This window comes from Bos javanicus, chromosome 16 (assembly GCF_032452875.1).
Source record: "Bos javanicus breed banteng chromosome 16, ARS-OSU_banteng_1.0, whole genome shotgun sequence".
NCBI lineage: Eukaryota > Metazoa > Chordata > Mammalia > Artiodactyla > Bovidae > Bos > Bos javanicus.
This window is the reverse complement of record NC_083883.1, coordinates 57,016,571-57,033,707: the sequence shown is the minus strand read 5'-3', so window position 1 is coordinate 57,033,707 and position 17,137 is coordinate 57,016,571.

Below are 17,137 nucleotides of genomic sequence, written 5' to 3'. Positions count from 1 at the left end.
ACATTTCATGCAAAGATGGGCACAATAAAGGACAGAAATGGTATGGACCTAACATAAGCAGAAGACATTAGAAGAGGTGGCAAGAATACACAGAACTACACAAAAAATATCTTCATGACCCAATAGCCACAATGGTGTGACCACTTACCTAGAGCCAGACATCCTGGAATGTGAAGTCAAGGGGGCCTTAGGAACCATCACTATGAACAAAGCTATTGGAGGTGATGGAATTCCAGTTGAATTTTTTGAATTTTTGAATTCCAGTTGAATTCCAGTTGAGTTTTTCAAATCCTAAGAGATGATGCTGTGAAAGTGCTACACTCAATATGCCAGCAAATACACTCAGCAGTAACCACAGGACTGGAAAAGTCAGTTTTCATTCCAATCCCAAAGAAGGGCACTGCCAAAGAATGTTCAAACTACCATACAATTGCCCTCATCTCACAAGCTAGCAAAGTAATGCTAAAAATCTCCAAGCCAGGCTTCAACAGTACGTGAACCATGAACTTCCAGATGTTCAAGCTAGATTTAGGAAAGGCAGAGGAACCAGAGATCAAATTGCCAACATCTGCTGGATCATCAAAAAAGCAAGAGAGTTCCAGAAAAACATCTATTTCTGCTTTATTGACTATGTCAAAGCCTTTGACTGTGTGGATCACAATAAACTGTGGAAAATTCTGAAAGAGATGGGAATACCAGACCACCTGATCTGCCTCGTGAGAAATCTGTATGCAGGTCAGGAAGCAACAGTTAGAACTGGACATGGAACAATAGACTGGTTCCAAATCGGGAAAGGAGTATGTCAAGGCTATACATATTGTCACCCTGCTTATTTAACGTATATGCAGAGTACATCACGAAAAATGTTGGGCTGGATGAAGCACAAGCTGGAAACAAGATTGCCGGGAGAAATATCAATAATCTCAGATATGCAGATGACACCACCTTTGTGGCAGAAAGCGAAAAAGAGCTAAAGAGCCTCTTGATAAAAGTGAAAGAGGAGAGTGAAAAAGTTGGCTTAAAACTCAACATTCAGAAAACTAAGATCATGGCAACCAGTCCCATCACTTCATGGCAAATAGATGGGGAAATAATGGAAACAGTGAGAGAGTTTATTTTTTTGAACTCCAAAATCACTGAAGATGGTGACTGCAACCATGAAATTAAAAGACGCTTGCTCCTTGGAAGAAAAGCTATGACCAACCTAGACAGCATATTAAAAAGCAGAGACATTAATTTGCCAACAAAAGTCTGTCTAGTCAAAGCAATAGTTTTTCCAGTGGTCATGTATGGGATGTGAGAGTTGGACTATAAAGAAAGTTGAGTGCCAAAGAATTGATGTTTTTGAACTGTGGTGTTGGAGAAGACTTTATAGAGTCCCTTGGATTGCATGGAGATCAAACCAGTCAATCCTAAAGGAAATCAGTCCTAAATAATCATTGGAAGGACTGATGCTAAAACTGAAACTCCAATACTTTGGCCACCTGATGCGAAGAACTGACTCATTGGAAAAGACCCTGATGCTGGGAAAGATTGAAGGCAGGAGGAGAAGGGGACGACAGAGGATGAGATGGTTAGATGGCATCACCGACTCAATGGACATGAGTTTGAGTAAGCTCTGGGAGTCGGTGATAGATAGGGAAGCCTGGCGTGCTGCAGTCCATGGGGTCGCAAAGACTGGCACACTCAGACACGACTGAGAGACTGAACTGAACTGAATCTTTATTGAATTTGTTACAGTATTGCTTCCATTTTATGTTTTGATTTTTGGGCCCAAGGCATATGGAATCTTAGTTCTCTGACCAGGGATTGTACCCAAACCCCTTGCATTGAAAGGCAAAGTCTTAACCACTGGACCACCAGGGAAGTCCCTAAATGGCCATAGATTCTTTGCAGCTTCTCCCTGCAAGGGACTGAATTTATGTCCCCACTACTTGAACCCGACTTACCTTTGTGATTTCCTTTGCCTGAAAGATTGAGGCTAAGTGTCACTATGAACCTGAGCTTGAGCCTCAAGTGGCCTTGAAGCTTCTACTCTCACCATCTTGGAAAACAAATGCCTTCCAATGAAGAAGGAGCACAGGAAAAAGAGGCCTCTCCAGCCTCGCTGAAGCCGCAGACATTTGAATGAGCCCAGCCAATACTACGTGAGCCATCCTGGCCCCAGTCTACTCCAAACTGCCAGTCCACAGAATTATGAACAAATAAGTCATTATTTAAAGTCACTGTATTTTGGAGAGGTTTGCTATGCAACAATGGAAAAATCATATGGAGCCTATACCCAAACTAGGGGAATAGTTTAACTCGAAACTAATTTCAACCCATTATTCTGTCCAAATAAATGTAACCCATCCCAGAACAACCTGGAAAAAGAAAAGTTGCTTGTTCAAATGGTGGTTCAACCAACATGTTATTATATCATCTTCTTTTATTTGAGAAAGATGTAGGAAAAAGCATTCCAACTGTGGTCATATCCAATTTTATTTGTCCTAAGAAATCACCCAAAACACAGAACACCAGTGTGCTGGCTATGGAGGAACCCAAATCACTTGTGTCTAGTTTGGAGACCTGGAGCTGGCTTTAGCTGGTCTGGGTCTGGTTTGAGCTGGTTGGAAGATATGTCTTAGTATCTTTAATTAGGATTCTGCTGAATCTAAAGGAACTAAAACACAAACTGAACAGACCTCCACTGTCAAGATCTCGTCTCCGCTCACTTGCTCGCTGTGTCTTTGCTCTAAGTTTTTATCTATTCTATACCCACAGGAGGAGAAGGCAATGGCACCCTACTCCAGTACTCTTGCCTGGAAAATCCCATGGATGGAGGAGCCTGGAAGGCTGCAGTCCACGGGGTCGCTGAAGGTCGGACATGACTGAGTGACTTCACTTTCACTTTTCACTTTCCTGCATTGGAGAAGGCAATGGCACCCCACTCCAGTGTTCTTGCCTGGAGAATCCCATGGGCAGAGGAGCCTGGTGGGCTGCTGTCTATGGGGTTGCGCAGAGTCGGACACGACTGAATCGACTTAGCAGCAGCAGCAGCACCATGCCCACAGGGACCCATTCCCTTCGTGGTAGACTCTGATTTCAAATTCTAATAGTGTTTACGGGGATATGGAATCTTTGATTTTTAAATGCACAGGTGCTTGCAAAATAAACAGAATATGGCATTCAGCAAACAGGAGGGTTTATTACTCCCTTCAAGGCAATGGGAGACCTTGGTTCTTCTTTCATCAATATTTTCTTCTCTGGGTCAATATTCTGTGATATCTATCTCAGTAGAAGTCAATATCTTCTTATTAATTTCTTTTCGCTATAACATTTGTAATGAGCTGATGACCTGAAATGTGTGGGGTCAGAAGACTAGATTTGTAGCTGCTGCTGCTGCTGCTGCTAAATTGCTTCAGTCATGTCCGACTTGTAGCAAGGGACCTGGAACCTTGAAGGGGATGGCAGTTTGGTCTTTATGAGGCTCTTCATGCATCCCTTGCCCACAGATCACTGTTTTGTAGATATCATTATTATTTTCATTATAAACATAACATAATTATAGACTAACTAGAACATGCATAAAAATGTAAAGAAGAAAATTAACTGTAATTTAATTACTGTAATTTCCACAACCAGAGATAACAACTGATTTTTTTTCTACAGATGTATACATATATGAAGAAATGTCCATATCCGCACCTATGGATAAAAAAGATTAAACAAGATTACATTATATATTTTTTGCTCAATTTTATATAGTAAATTTTTTCCCAATTTTTTAATGCACTTTCAAGGACCTGCTTTTTATGCTGCATAGTATTCTAATATATGCATCTAATACACGGGGGAAAGGACTGATTACAAAGGGAAACAAAGGCATTGGGGACAGTAATGAAAATGTTCTATACCTTGGCTGTCAAAGGACTATATAGATTTGTCAGTATTCATTGAATCATATTCTTTAAAAGGATCAATTTTAATGTATATTAATTGTATCTCAATAAATCCAAGGGAGGGGAAAGGATTAGCTAAAGAACCACCTCAAAATATGAAGCAGTTCTGCTCAGATCTTTGTCTACTGTTTAATTTCTGTCTTGACAGCACATGGGAATAACCAGGGAGTTTTTAATAAAATAAAATGCCAGAGGTGTTGGGGAGGGAAACCAGAGACTCTGATTTAACTGGCCATGGGTTGGGCCAATGAATTAGATTTTCTGAAAGTTCCAATGGTGACTCTAAAATATGCAGCCAAGGTTGAGAACCACTGGTCTACACAAGAATTCATTTGGACCAAAGAGGCAGAAGGAGATAAAATGGAATGTATACATTTCAGAATCATAAAATAATTTTAGAAATTTCAATGTTTATTAGTCCACTGATGTTTTGGTCTGATTTTACCCCCCCACACACCAAGGCCTGAGGTAGTCCTATAAATATTCTTATTGTAATGTAACTCAAATACTATAGAATTTGTTCTTTTAAAATATACAATTCAGTGGTTCTTAGCGTATTCATCAGATTGTGTAATCATTAACAGTATTTACTTTGAGAACATTTTCTTCAACCTAAAAACAAACCCCCACTAGTCACTTCTCATTTCTCCTTCGCCAAGCCTGTGGCAGCCACTAATCTACCCGCAGTCTCACTGATCTCACCTATTCTAGACATTTAATATAAATGAAATCCTACAGTATATGAACTTTGTGACTGATTTCTTTCACTTACCATAGTGTTTTTAACGTTCATATAGAGTGCATCAGTACTTCATTCCTTTTCCTGGCCAAATAATATTCCGTCGTATGGATATACTACATTTTATCCATTCATCCATTGATGGAAACTTGAGTCATGTCCACTTTTTGCCTATAATGAATGTTACTACTAGGAACATTTTTGCACAGGTTTTTATGCAGATACATGTTTTCATTTCTCTTGATATTCACCTAGGTATGGAATTGATTTCTGGGCCATATGGTAACTTTATTATGTTTAACTTTTTGAGGAACTGTCAAATGATTTCCAAAGTGGCTACACCATTTTACTTTCCCACTAGCTGTGTCTAAGAGTTCCAATTTCTTCGTGTCCTCTCCAACATTTGTTTGTTGTCTGTCTTTCTTAATTAGAGTAATCCCAGTGTGTGTGATGACTGGTGCATGAGTGGTTCAGTGGTAGAATTCTCACCTGCCATGTGGGAGGCCCAGATTCCACTCCCAGTCCATGCAGCCACAGCGTCCCCTTTGGAGCTTCCCTGGTAGCTAAGCTGGTAAAGAATCCGCCTGCAATGCAGGAGATCTGGGTTTTATCCCTGGATTGGGAAGATCACCTGGAGAATGGAATGGCCACCCACTCCAGTATTCTGGCCTGGAGAATTTCATGGACTGTATAGTCAATGGGGTCGCAAAGAGTCAAACATGACTGAGCGACTTTTACTTTCAGTGTGTGTGAAGCAATATCTTGAGGTTTTGATTTGCATTTTATCAATAATTAATAATGTTGAGCATTTTTTTATCTGCTTATTGGCCACTTGTATATCTTCTTTGGAAAAATGTCTATTCAAATCCTTTGCCCATCTTTAAATTGAATTATTCATTTTTTATTGTTGTATTGAAAGGGTTCATTATATATTCTGGACATTAGACCCTTAATAAATAAATGATTTGCAAATATTTTCTTCCATTCTTTGGATTGTCTTTTCACTTTCTTGATGGTGTACTTTGAAGCACAAAAATTTTTAATTTTGATGAAGTCAAATTTATTCTTTTTTTCTTTCGTTGCTGATGCTTTAGGTATCATATATAAGAAACCATTGACTAATCTCAGATCATGAGATTTACAAGTTTTCATCTAAGTTTTTTATAGCTTAGGCTCTTATATCTAGGTCAATGATCCATTTTGAGTTAACTTTAGTATATGTCGGGAGGTAGGGGTCCAACTTTATTCTTTTGCATGCATCCAGTTGTCTTAACACCATTTTATTAGAAAGATATTTTTTCCCTGAATAAATTGTCTTGGTACTCATATTAAAAAATCATAGTCATGTATTTTTTGAGTTTTACCTCTGCTCACCTGGAAGAAATGTATGTTTATTCTGTCAGTTGATTAGAAGCTCTCAATCCAGTTGTTCACATCCACAGGTCACTGGGCTCAGTGTCCAATAGTTGTGACTTTCAAGTGCCAGTTCCCACTGGGTCCTTAACAAATACTTTTTGATAAACTGATCTTAAGGTTAATCCATTGCATAAACAGAGCATAATTTGTTTCTGATTGAGTTGATTGGTCTGATTCAAGTGGCTCTCTCCAATCAGCCAGAAGGACCAAACTTACCTGTAAAAGTCAACAGTCTTAGATTTGGAGTGGTGAAAGAATCTTTGGGATGATGGGTGCCTCTCAAGTGGGACTACGATTTTGTCTCTTCCTCTCTCCTGTGTGACTCATGGTTAAATCCTGATTTATTCTAAGCTAATCATAGTGATTTTCAGTCTCTATTAAATAGGTTGATTTAGGAAAAAAATTTTGATCTACTTCTGTCAAATGGGGCTTCTGGAAAATTTTTTATGTATGAAAAGAATGAGTCCTTCTCCTTCCCATGGCTCTGGCCACACTTGCCTGGAATATGGCAGCCATCTTATAACTATGAGGGAGCTAAATGGGACAAAGTATGACAGAGCAGAACTGTGAGAGGAATCTGAGTCCTTAATGACATTTCTTGAAGCCTGAGCCCACCTGGGAGCTTTCCTACCTTGGGACTTCTCTTGATCTGAGACAATATATTTCTTCGTTGTTTGAAGCAATTGGGCCAGGGTGCTTTGTTACTTGTATTCAGATCATTCTAACTAATACAGACCTCCTGACTTTTTACAGAAAATGCCCTTAAACTGCAAAAGTTTAAGGGGACTGTAAAACTGAGCACAGTGACCCAGGGACCTGACATTCTCCAAGGGGAGTTCCCAAACTCAGCCTCATCTGAGCTTCCTTGAGATCTACAAGGAGACCTACTCTCTAGGCTGATGATGATGGAAAAATTATGGTACACAGGTTGAACTTCATCCAAGGACTGAGCCCCTGGCTTCCTCAGGGAGGGCAGCTCATCTCTACTGCTTTACTGAAAAAAGAATAGAATTTTGGTATTAATGTATTTAATATATCCTTATCCTCTAAAACTGTTGGTTATAAAGGAAGTGGGCTTCCCTGGTGGCTCTATGGTAAATAACCTGCCTGCCAATGCAGGAGACGTGTGTTCCATCCCTGGTTTGGGGAGATCCCATGGACAGAGGATGCTGACGGGCTACAGTTCATGGGGTTGCAAAAGAGAAGGACATGAAGGAGAGGCTAAACAACAACAACAGAGGGAATGCTTTTACATTCTAAGTGGAATAATAAAATCTCAACATCTTTGGATCAGGAGGGAGACAGGAGAAGCCATACATACAGAATCTCCTCCCTGATAGTAGTCCTTCTCCAGCCAGGGCTGCTCGCCACCCTAATAGGATGGAAATTTCAGTTGTATATTGAAACCAGCATGTATGCGATTTTGAGAGCTTCCTAACTCTTCCCAGGTCCACACTCAGTGACATCACATTGGTGGCTTAAAAATCACTGAGTATTTATAGCATGGAAATCAGCAAGGAGCTTTCTCTTTCTGGAGAACCAAGTGTTCAGTGTTACCAGCATACCACTGGAAATTCCTCTCTCTGTCCTCCTGGGGCTTGAATGCTCCTTTATACAACCAAGGTATCGTAATATCTCCCAAACTTCATGACTATAAATCAAAGAAGAGAAAGACCCCACTGTCCCTCCCTGAAGATGACTAACTGCTGAAATATGATAGGAAAATTCAATCAGTTGCTCTACAAACTGAGTCATAGCCTCCTATCTCAAATTTTCCTTCTAAGGCCAGGCTGTTCAGACTTCCGTTTTACGGTTTTTGTTTTTATTTTTAACGCAACTTTGACTCTCCCTAATCACCTAATTGCCAGCATTTTCATTTATGTTTTTTTTTTTAATTGCTGTTCTCTCAGAGTGTAGGATTACAGCAAGGCTGCTGTGTGGTAGCTATTCCATTGCAAGCAAGGGCAAAGCCACAGCTAATGATAAGGTCTTACTGTGGAACTGCTGAGGTCATCCATTTAAGCCCATCTGTGGTCTCTGGGAGATGAGTCTATGCATAGCTCCCTGGTGACTGAGGGTACCTCTGTAGACTTATCCCTCTGGCCACCTCTCCTCCCATCTCCTTCCATCTCTGTTATCCCATATCCATCCCCATCCAGGCTCTATAAGGCTCTTCTTTCTCCCACTCTCTTCCCAATTACAGGTTTGGGAAAGGGGACAAAATTCATTGTCAACACAAGTCATCCCCACTGGAACCTAAAGTTGAAGATAATTTGTTTTGAATTATGGGATATTTCAGATATACAGAAAGGTATAGAGTATTATGTGTGTTAGTCAGTCAGTAGTGTCTGACTCTTTGCAACCCCATGGACTGTAGCCCGCTATGGTCCTCTGTCCATGGAATTCTCCAGGCAAGAATATTGGAGTGGGTTGCTATTCCTTTCTCCAGAAGAATATTGTAAGCACTCTTAAACTTCTACCCAGCTTATGAAATAAAGCTATATAAACACTGTTAAAGTGTCTGCATGTGCCTCTCTGATTATATTGCCCTATCTCCAAGAGAGAAACATCTTCCTGAAATTGAGACAATTATTCCAGTTGCCTGTCTTTATACTTTTACTATACATGTCTATATGTAAGCCTAAAAACAGTATACAAAATTGGTTTGTGTGCTTCTAAGCTTTATGCAAATGGTATCATATATATTGTATGTCTCTTTCTGAAACTTGCTTTATATCTATTAATATTATGCTTTTATCCATGTTTGTATTAATTTTTTTATTTTTCCTGTGCCACACGTCTTGTAGGACCTCAGTTCCCCAACCAGGGATTGAACCTGGCCATGACAATGAGAGCATGGAATCCTAACCACTAGGCTGTCAGGGACTCTCTGTATTATTTTTCTATTGCTATGTAGCATACTACCCCAAATGCAATAGCTTAAAAGAGCACTCATTATCTCATGGTTTCTATGGACCCAGAGTCCAGACATAGCTTAACTGGGTCCTCTGCTCAGGGTTTCATGAGGTTGCAATCAAGGTGTTGACTATGCTGCATTCTCATCTGAAGGCCTGACTGGGGAAGAATCTGCTTCTAAGCTCATTCTGTTTTTGGCATAATTCTTTTCCTTGAGTTTGTGTGGTTGAGAGCACTGGATTTTTTAGAGAACATCCACTTCCCTGCCGTGTGGCCCTCTCCCTAGGCAGGTCACCTTATAGCAGCTGGCTTCTTTGCAAGGTCAGTAAATCTCTTACTCTAGTCTGCTAAAATGGAATTATATAATGTATAGGATTGCTCTTGTTGATTTTGCCATAGTGCATTGATTAGAATCAAGGTACAGGTTCTGCCTGCATTCCAGGGGAGGGGGCTACACAAAGATGTGGATACCAGTACATGGGGATTATTGGGATCTTGTCTGCCTAGGATCGATCTGCCACAATGTTGATACATGTCACTCTGGTCCACTTATTTCTGTTGTTACCTGCATTGTATGAATACACCACAAAAATCTACCCATTTTGCTGTTAATGATTAGGTGATTAGGGTAATTCCAATTACTTGAAGTTATAAATAATGCTATGCTTAATAATCCTTACAGGTCTTTTCTATACATGGGAAAAAGTTTTAGACCCTGAAGCACACATCTTCAACTTTACTAAATATGGCTAAATTATTCTCTGGAGTAGTTATACCTATTTCTATTCTACCCAGGAGTATATGACTCTCCTACTCTTGAAATAGAATTACTTTACTTTTTTACATTATGGGCAACCTGGCATGAGTGAAACAGTGTCGGCTGGACCTATTTATTATTTTCCTAATCAATACTAAGGTTGAGTATTTTTTTCCTTTTTTTTCAGTTATTGTTTGTTTCTGCTTCTGGGAACTGTCCTGGATTTTGTGTATTTTCTTATTGATTTGTAGTCCTTTATGTATCCTAGATCTTAATTCTTGTCATTATTGCACTAACACTATTTTCTTCCTATTTGTGCTTCTCTTTTAACTATTTTTCCTGTTATTTTTCTGTGCAGAAGTTTTTCATTTTAATTTGTTCAAATTTATCAGCCTTTCCCTTTATGATTTGTTGTTTTAATGACTTAAGAACTATTTCTCTATCTTTAGGTAAATAGATAGGCACCTATATTTTCCTATAAAGGTATCAAAGTTTTGCTTAACACATTTAGATTTCTATAGTAGTATACCCAGAATTTATGTTTTAGTATACCCAGGGTAAAAGAAAGCATCCAATTTTAGTTTCTTTTTCTATGTAGATACCTAGTTGTTTTAACATCATTTATTTAATAGGCCATGTTAGCCCCTCTAATATGCTATGTCATCTCTAATTTATTATGGTTTCATAGACGGACCTTTGTTGGCAAAGTAATGTCTCTGCTTTTCAATATGCTATCTAGGTTGGTCATAACTTTCCTTCCAAGGAGTAAGTGTCTTTTAATTTCATGGATGCAGTCACCATCTGTAGTGATTTTGGAGCCCAAAAAGATATAGTCTGACACTGTTTCCACTGTTTCCCCATCTATTTGCCATGAAGTGATGGGACCGGATGCCATGATCTTTGTTTTCTGAATGTTGAGCTTTAAGCCAACTTTTTCACTCTCCACTTTCACTTTCATCAAGAGGCTTTTGAGTTCCTCTTCACTTTCTGCCATAAGGGTGGTGTCATCTGCATATCTGAGGTGATTGATATTTCTCCTGGCAATCTTGATTCCAGCTTGTGCTTCTTCCAGCCCAGTGTTTCTCATGATGTACTCTGCATATAAGTTAAATAAGCAGGGTGAGAATATACAGCCTTGACATACTCCTTTTCCTATTTGGAACCAGTCTGTTGTTCCATGTCCAATTCTAACTGTTGCTTCCTGATCTGCATACAGATTTCTCAAGAGGCAGGTCATGGGGTCTGGTATTCCCATCTCTTTCAGAATTTTCCACAGTTTATTGTGATCCACACAGTCAAAGGCTTTGGCATAGTCAATAAAGCAGAAATAGATGTTTTTCTGGAACTCTCTTGCTTTTTCCATGATCCAGTGGATGTTGGCAATTTGATCTCTGATTCCTCTGCCTGTTCTAAAACCAGCTTGAACATCTGGAAGTTCACGTTTCACGTATTGCTGAAGCCTGGCTTGGAGAATTTTGAGCATTACTTTACGTGTGTGTGTCTAGTCAAGGCTATGGTTTTTCCTGAGGTCATGTATGGATGTGAGAGTTGGACTGTGAAGAAGGCTGAGCACCGAAGAATTGATGCTTTTGAACTGTGGTGTTGGAGAAGACTCTTGAGAGTCCCTTGGACTGCAAGGAGATCCAACCAGTCCATTCTAAAGGAGATCAGCCCTGGGACTTCTTTGGAAGGAATGATGCTAAAGCTGAAACTCCAGTATTTTGGCCACCTCATGAAAAGAGTTGACTCATTGGAAAAGACTCTGATGCTGGGAGGGATTGGGAGCAGGAGGAGAAGGAAATGACAGAGGATGAGATGGCTGGATGGCATCACTGACTCGATGGATGTGAGTCTGAGTGAACTCCGGGAGTTGGTGATGGACAGGGAGGCCTGGCCTGCTGCGATTCATGGGGTTGCAAAGAGTTGGACACGACTGAGTGACTGAACTGAACTGAACTGAACTGATGTGTGTGGGTTTGCTTCTCAGTTCTCTATTCTGTTTCCTTGATTTGTTTATTCCTATACCAGTATTCCCTGCCTTGATCATTATAATTTTATGTTTTATTTTCCAATCAGGCATCTACCCTACCATCTCATTCTTCTCTTCAAAAAAAAAAAAAATTTAGTCTATATAAGACCTTTGTTGTTTTTTTTGTTGTTTTTTTTATTTTTTTAATTTTATTTTATTTTTTAAACTTTACATAATTGTATTAGTTTTGCCAAATATCGAAATGAATCCACCACAGGTATACATGTGTTCCCCATCCTGAGCCCTCCTCCCTCCTCCCTCCCCATACCATCCCTCTGGGTCGTCCCAGTGCACTAGCCCCAAGCATCCAGTATCGTGCATCGAACCTGGACTGGCAACTTGTTTCTTACATGATATTTTACATGTTTCAGTGTCATTCTCCCAAATCTTCCCACCCTCTCCCTCTCCCACAGAGTCCATAAGACTGTTCTATACATCAGTGTCTCTTTTGCTGTCTCATACACCGGGTTTGTTTTATATACACTTAGATTCAGAAGGTCAAGTTCCATGAAAAGGCTTGCTGAGATTTGATTGGGGTAGTCTTCAATTTGTAGACTGATTTAAAGAAAGTTATAAGCTAAAAATTTTCCTTTTAAATTTTATATGTTGAAGTGTTTACACCCAGTACCTCCAATGTGTATTTGGAGATAGATTATTTAAAGAGGTAAAGTTAAATACAGGTAGACCCTAACCCAATATGACTGGTGTCCTTCTAAGAAGAGGAGATTATGACACAGACATCATGACCAGATGAAGACACAGAGAAAAAATGACCATCTGCAAGCCAAGGAGAGAGGTCTCAGAAGAAACCAAACCTGTTGACAACTTGATCTGTTCTAGTCTCCAGAACTATGAAAAAAAAAAAAAATTCTCTGTTGTTTAAGCCATCCAGTCTATGGTGTTGTTATGGTAACCCTAACAAACGAATGCAGGGAATTTTGAAAGAATCACAACCCTGAGTTTTCCTGTCTTCAGAGATAAGCCCTCTCACCATTTATCTGGATCTTCCTTAAGAAAGTTTTACAATTTTCTCCATAGTGATCTTAAAGATCTTTTATTAGATTTACTCTAAGGTACTTCATATTTTTTTTTTCATTCTCTTTTAATTCCAGTAGTTTTTCCATAGATTTTTTACAGGTTTTATGTAAATATTCATATCATGTATTAATAAACAGTGATAAACTGTTTCCTTCTTTCCTACCCTTATAATTTTTGATATGACGGAACAGAAGCACTGAAAGCTGGTGTCCTTGTGTTGCTTTTGATCTTCAAGGTATTACTTCTCCAATTGCAAGGATGCACTGAACATTTTTATGAAGGAGGTTTGCTACCTGACATCCTGTAACACAAGCTTGATAAATCCCTCTCCTGCCCCCTCTTTCTCTAGCCTCTTCTCACTCTTCTTCCTTCAGTACAACCTATCTGTTATGAGCTTTGTGTCTTAAAAATAAAGTGAAGTCATGTGGAGATTCACATGAGATGCTGATGGCTGATTATCGATCAGATGGCACATTCACATTTTAAGACAGAAGTCTAGGTCTGAGGAACAAATGTGACTGTTGGGGCCCGAGTGTTCATCTTCTCAGACCTTGACAGTCATGGGAAACACAGGCCCCTTTACAGCTTCCTTTAAAAAATACCACTTCTCAGGCTTCCCTGGTGGTACAGTGGATAGGAACCCACCTGCCAATGCAGAGGACATGGGTCTGATCCCTGATCCAGGAAGATTCCACAAGCCTCGGAGCAACTGAGCCCATATGCCACAACTGCTGAAGCCCACACCCTTGAGCCCGTGCTCCCCAACAAGAGAAGCCACAGGAATGAGAAGCTTGTGCACTGCAACCAAGAGAAGCCCCAGCTGGCCGCAACTAGAGAAAGCCCATGAAGCAATGAAGACCCAGTGCAACCCAAAATAAAATAATTAAATAAGTAATTAAAAAAAAATACCACTTCTCTCTGGGTATCCAGATTCATACTAACTCAGATAAAACCAGGAGAAATTCCAAAGGATGGGGACTTGATGTTTCCCCTATTTGAATCAAACTACCCAGGTTCACACTCCACTTGCTTAAATGGTCTTGGGCAAAGCACTTCCTCTCTCCTGCCCCAATTGTCTGACTTCTCAGATGGGAATCACAGTGGCACTTCATCACGCTTCCCTAGTAAGTCTCTTTGGTGGTGTACGACTCTGTGCAACCCCATGGACTGCAGCCTGCCAGGCTCCTCCGTTCATGGGATTCTCCAGGCAAGAATACTCGAGTGGATTGCCATGCCCTCCTCCAGGGGATCTTCCCAACCCAGGATCAAACCTGCATCTATTATGTCTAACCTGAACTGACAGGTGGGTTTTTTACCACTAGCACCACCTGGAAAATCCCTAGCACTTTCTCACAATGGGGGTTGGAGGGTGGGATAAATTAATCATTGATATAACTTATTGGGAACAGTGCCTAGCATATAGTAAACACTCAATAAACATTAGCTAAGCCAAGGGGACAGCCACCTTTGCACTGCCATTTATTTGCTTAGTGGGTTTGTTTTTTGTTTTTTTTTTTCTTTTTCCATAAAAATCTCAAAATACGGTGTTTAAGTGTTACCCTATCCCCTGTGTTCCACCCTGTGGCATGGCACAGAACACAGCTCTAGTTCACTTGTTAAAGTTTATCCAACCCTGCCTGGTAGCAACGGTATTACTACTCTCCTTGCCTTTTCTTCTAGTATTTAGGTTTGAATGCCACTGGCTTTCAAACTAGCCTTCCACAATGAATGAAATACTAAGCAAGAAACAAGCAGTCCAGGAAGGACCAAACCAAACCTGACCATAGAGATGCTGGCTCACTGGCAGAACTCTGGACAGAGCCGGTTTGCAGCCACATCTCCAAGAAACTCTAGTGCTGTACTGGGGGTTAGCAGGGCTGGTAAGCTTGATGACATTCATGCCAGGGTCACAGGGAGTGGGGGTGGGAATAGTGAGTGACAGGCCTCATTTCTTTTCAGTAATGCCCATTGATCAAAGAAAATGTCACATACTGAGATATAGGGAAGTCATTCTGGCTTATACATGAGTTAACTTGAAGTTTACACTAACTAAAACAGCCTGTTTGTGGCCTATGAAACATACATATGCCTTAATTACTAAAGAAAAGGGTACACTGACCAGGAGTAAAGAATGTCTGCTAGAAATCCAGATGAAATGCCCCTCTTCCTGATGCTGCTCCTCCTTCAGTGATAAGACATCCCTCACAGGCACCAAGGCCATACTGTACGTTCTGGCATGTTTTTCTGAAATCTTGAAGAAATGTATCCTTGGCTTTAATATTCTTAGCCCTGCCAAGACATAAAGCTGTGCTGAATGGGGAGAGAGGTGGGAGAGGGGTTCAGGATGGAGAACACATGTATACCCATGGCTGATTCATGTCAATGTATGGCAAAAGCCACTACAATATTGTAAAGTAATTAGCCTCCAATTAAAATTAATTAATTAATTAAAAAAAAACAGCTGTGCTGAAAACTCTGCTTCTCCAGAGCATACTTCTCAGAGTAATCTGAGAAACTGGCCTTTGGGCTGGTCCTTAGTTTGGTTCAAATGAAATTCTTTTTCTATTCTTACTACTGACTGCTTATTGATTATTTTTGTCGACACCATTAAGCAATTAGATTGCTAGACTGTAGGTTCAGGAAGGGCAAACAGCTGCTGCTCTAGCACCATGCCTGGTACACACAGGCACTTAACAGATAGACACAAGCTGGTTTAAATTTTCCCCTGCGTGCACCCCACAGTTAGGCCTAATGCAGGCCCTAGACATGCAATAGATAGTTAATAAATATTGGTGGGTACTTCACGCAGTCGCAATTACAATGCGAGGTGTTCGCCTCGGGGAGCTGAGTCATCTGTCTTATAACACATTTCTGTCATATGTTTAACGTGTGCATATGTTTAAGTGCAGTGTGTGTTAGTCACTCAGTCATGTCCAACTCTTTGTGACTCCAGGAACTACAGCCCACCAGGCTCTTCTGTCCATGGAATTTCCCAGGCAAGAATACTGGAGTGGTTGCCATTTTCTTCTCTGATGTCTAAGCACACACCCTCAATTAGTTGCTATAAAGGAGAAAGTTAAATCACTAAACAAATGCAACTGTGTCCACTAAATAAGATGTTTTGCATACGACGATGAAGGATCAGGTGTTACTGTCATTCTCAGCAGTAGCCAGCATGTACTGAGGAACTAAGCCAGGTCCCACACTGAGCAGGTTAGGAGAAGAAAAAGGGGCACCGTACTGTGACTCACAGGGGAGTTCAGTGAGGCTTTGGTCAGAAAAACAGAAGCCCAAACACAGAAGGTGAGGGGAAGGGGCAAAAGAGTAAAGGCCAGCTCTCACATTTGCTTCCATCCTTGAGAAAATCAGGAGCTTACAGGACCTTGGGAAACCACCACTGATGATCCCAGTTGCCTCCAGTACCCAGGGAGGTACTCCAGTAGCAAATTTTCAGGATGGATATCACTCAGCCACTGGGAAATGTTCAGGGGGAGCACCACTGCTTTCACACAGGAAGCAAAAAGGTGCTTCCACAGTCAGAGAAGCAATTAAAAACACATCTGCCTCACTTTCTCATGCCTGATCTCAGAGGAATGCCTCTCATTGGTGAAATCCAACCAGAAACAATGGAAGTAAAGGACTCTGGAGAGTGTGGTTCTCAGGCTTCCAACCCCTGAGATAAGGGTGGAGTATAGAAGGGGTGAAATGATGCTGAGTTGTCAACAACTTTGCCATGAAACTCTTCTAAGGTAAATCAGAGGCAGTTAACCTGTGCTAAGGACCTAAGATACTCCAATACTTTGGCCACCTGATGCAAACAGCTGACTCATTGGAAAAGACCCTGATCCTGGGAAACATTGAAGGCAAAAGGAGAAGAGGGTGGCAGAGAATGAGATGGTTGGATACCATCACCGACTCAATGGGATATGAACTTGGGCAAACTCTGGGAGACAGTGAGAGACAGGGAAGCCTGGTGTGTTTCAGCCCATGGGGTCACAAAGAGTCAGACACTGCTTAGCGACAACTGAACAACACCACAACAAGGACCTGAGGAGCAACACCATCTGTGCTTACAGGCACGCTTTGTCATTAAGAGGTACAAACTGCTATGTATACAATAAATAAGCTACAAGGATTATTATACAATGCAGAGAATATAGGCAAGACTTTAGAATAATCGTAAGTGGAGCTTAATCTACAAAAATTTTGAATCCCTCTTCTATACACCTGAAACTAATATAATATTCTAATATATAAGGAGGTAAATCAACGATAACTCAATACAAATGATGAATTTTTGG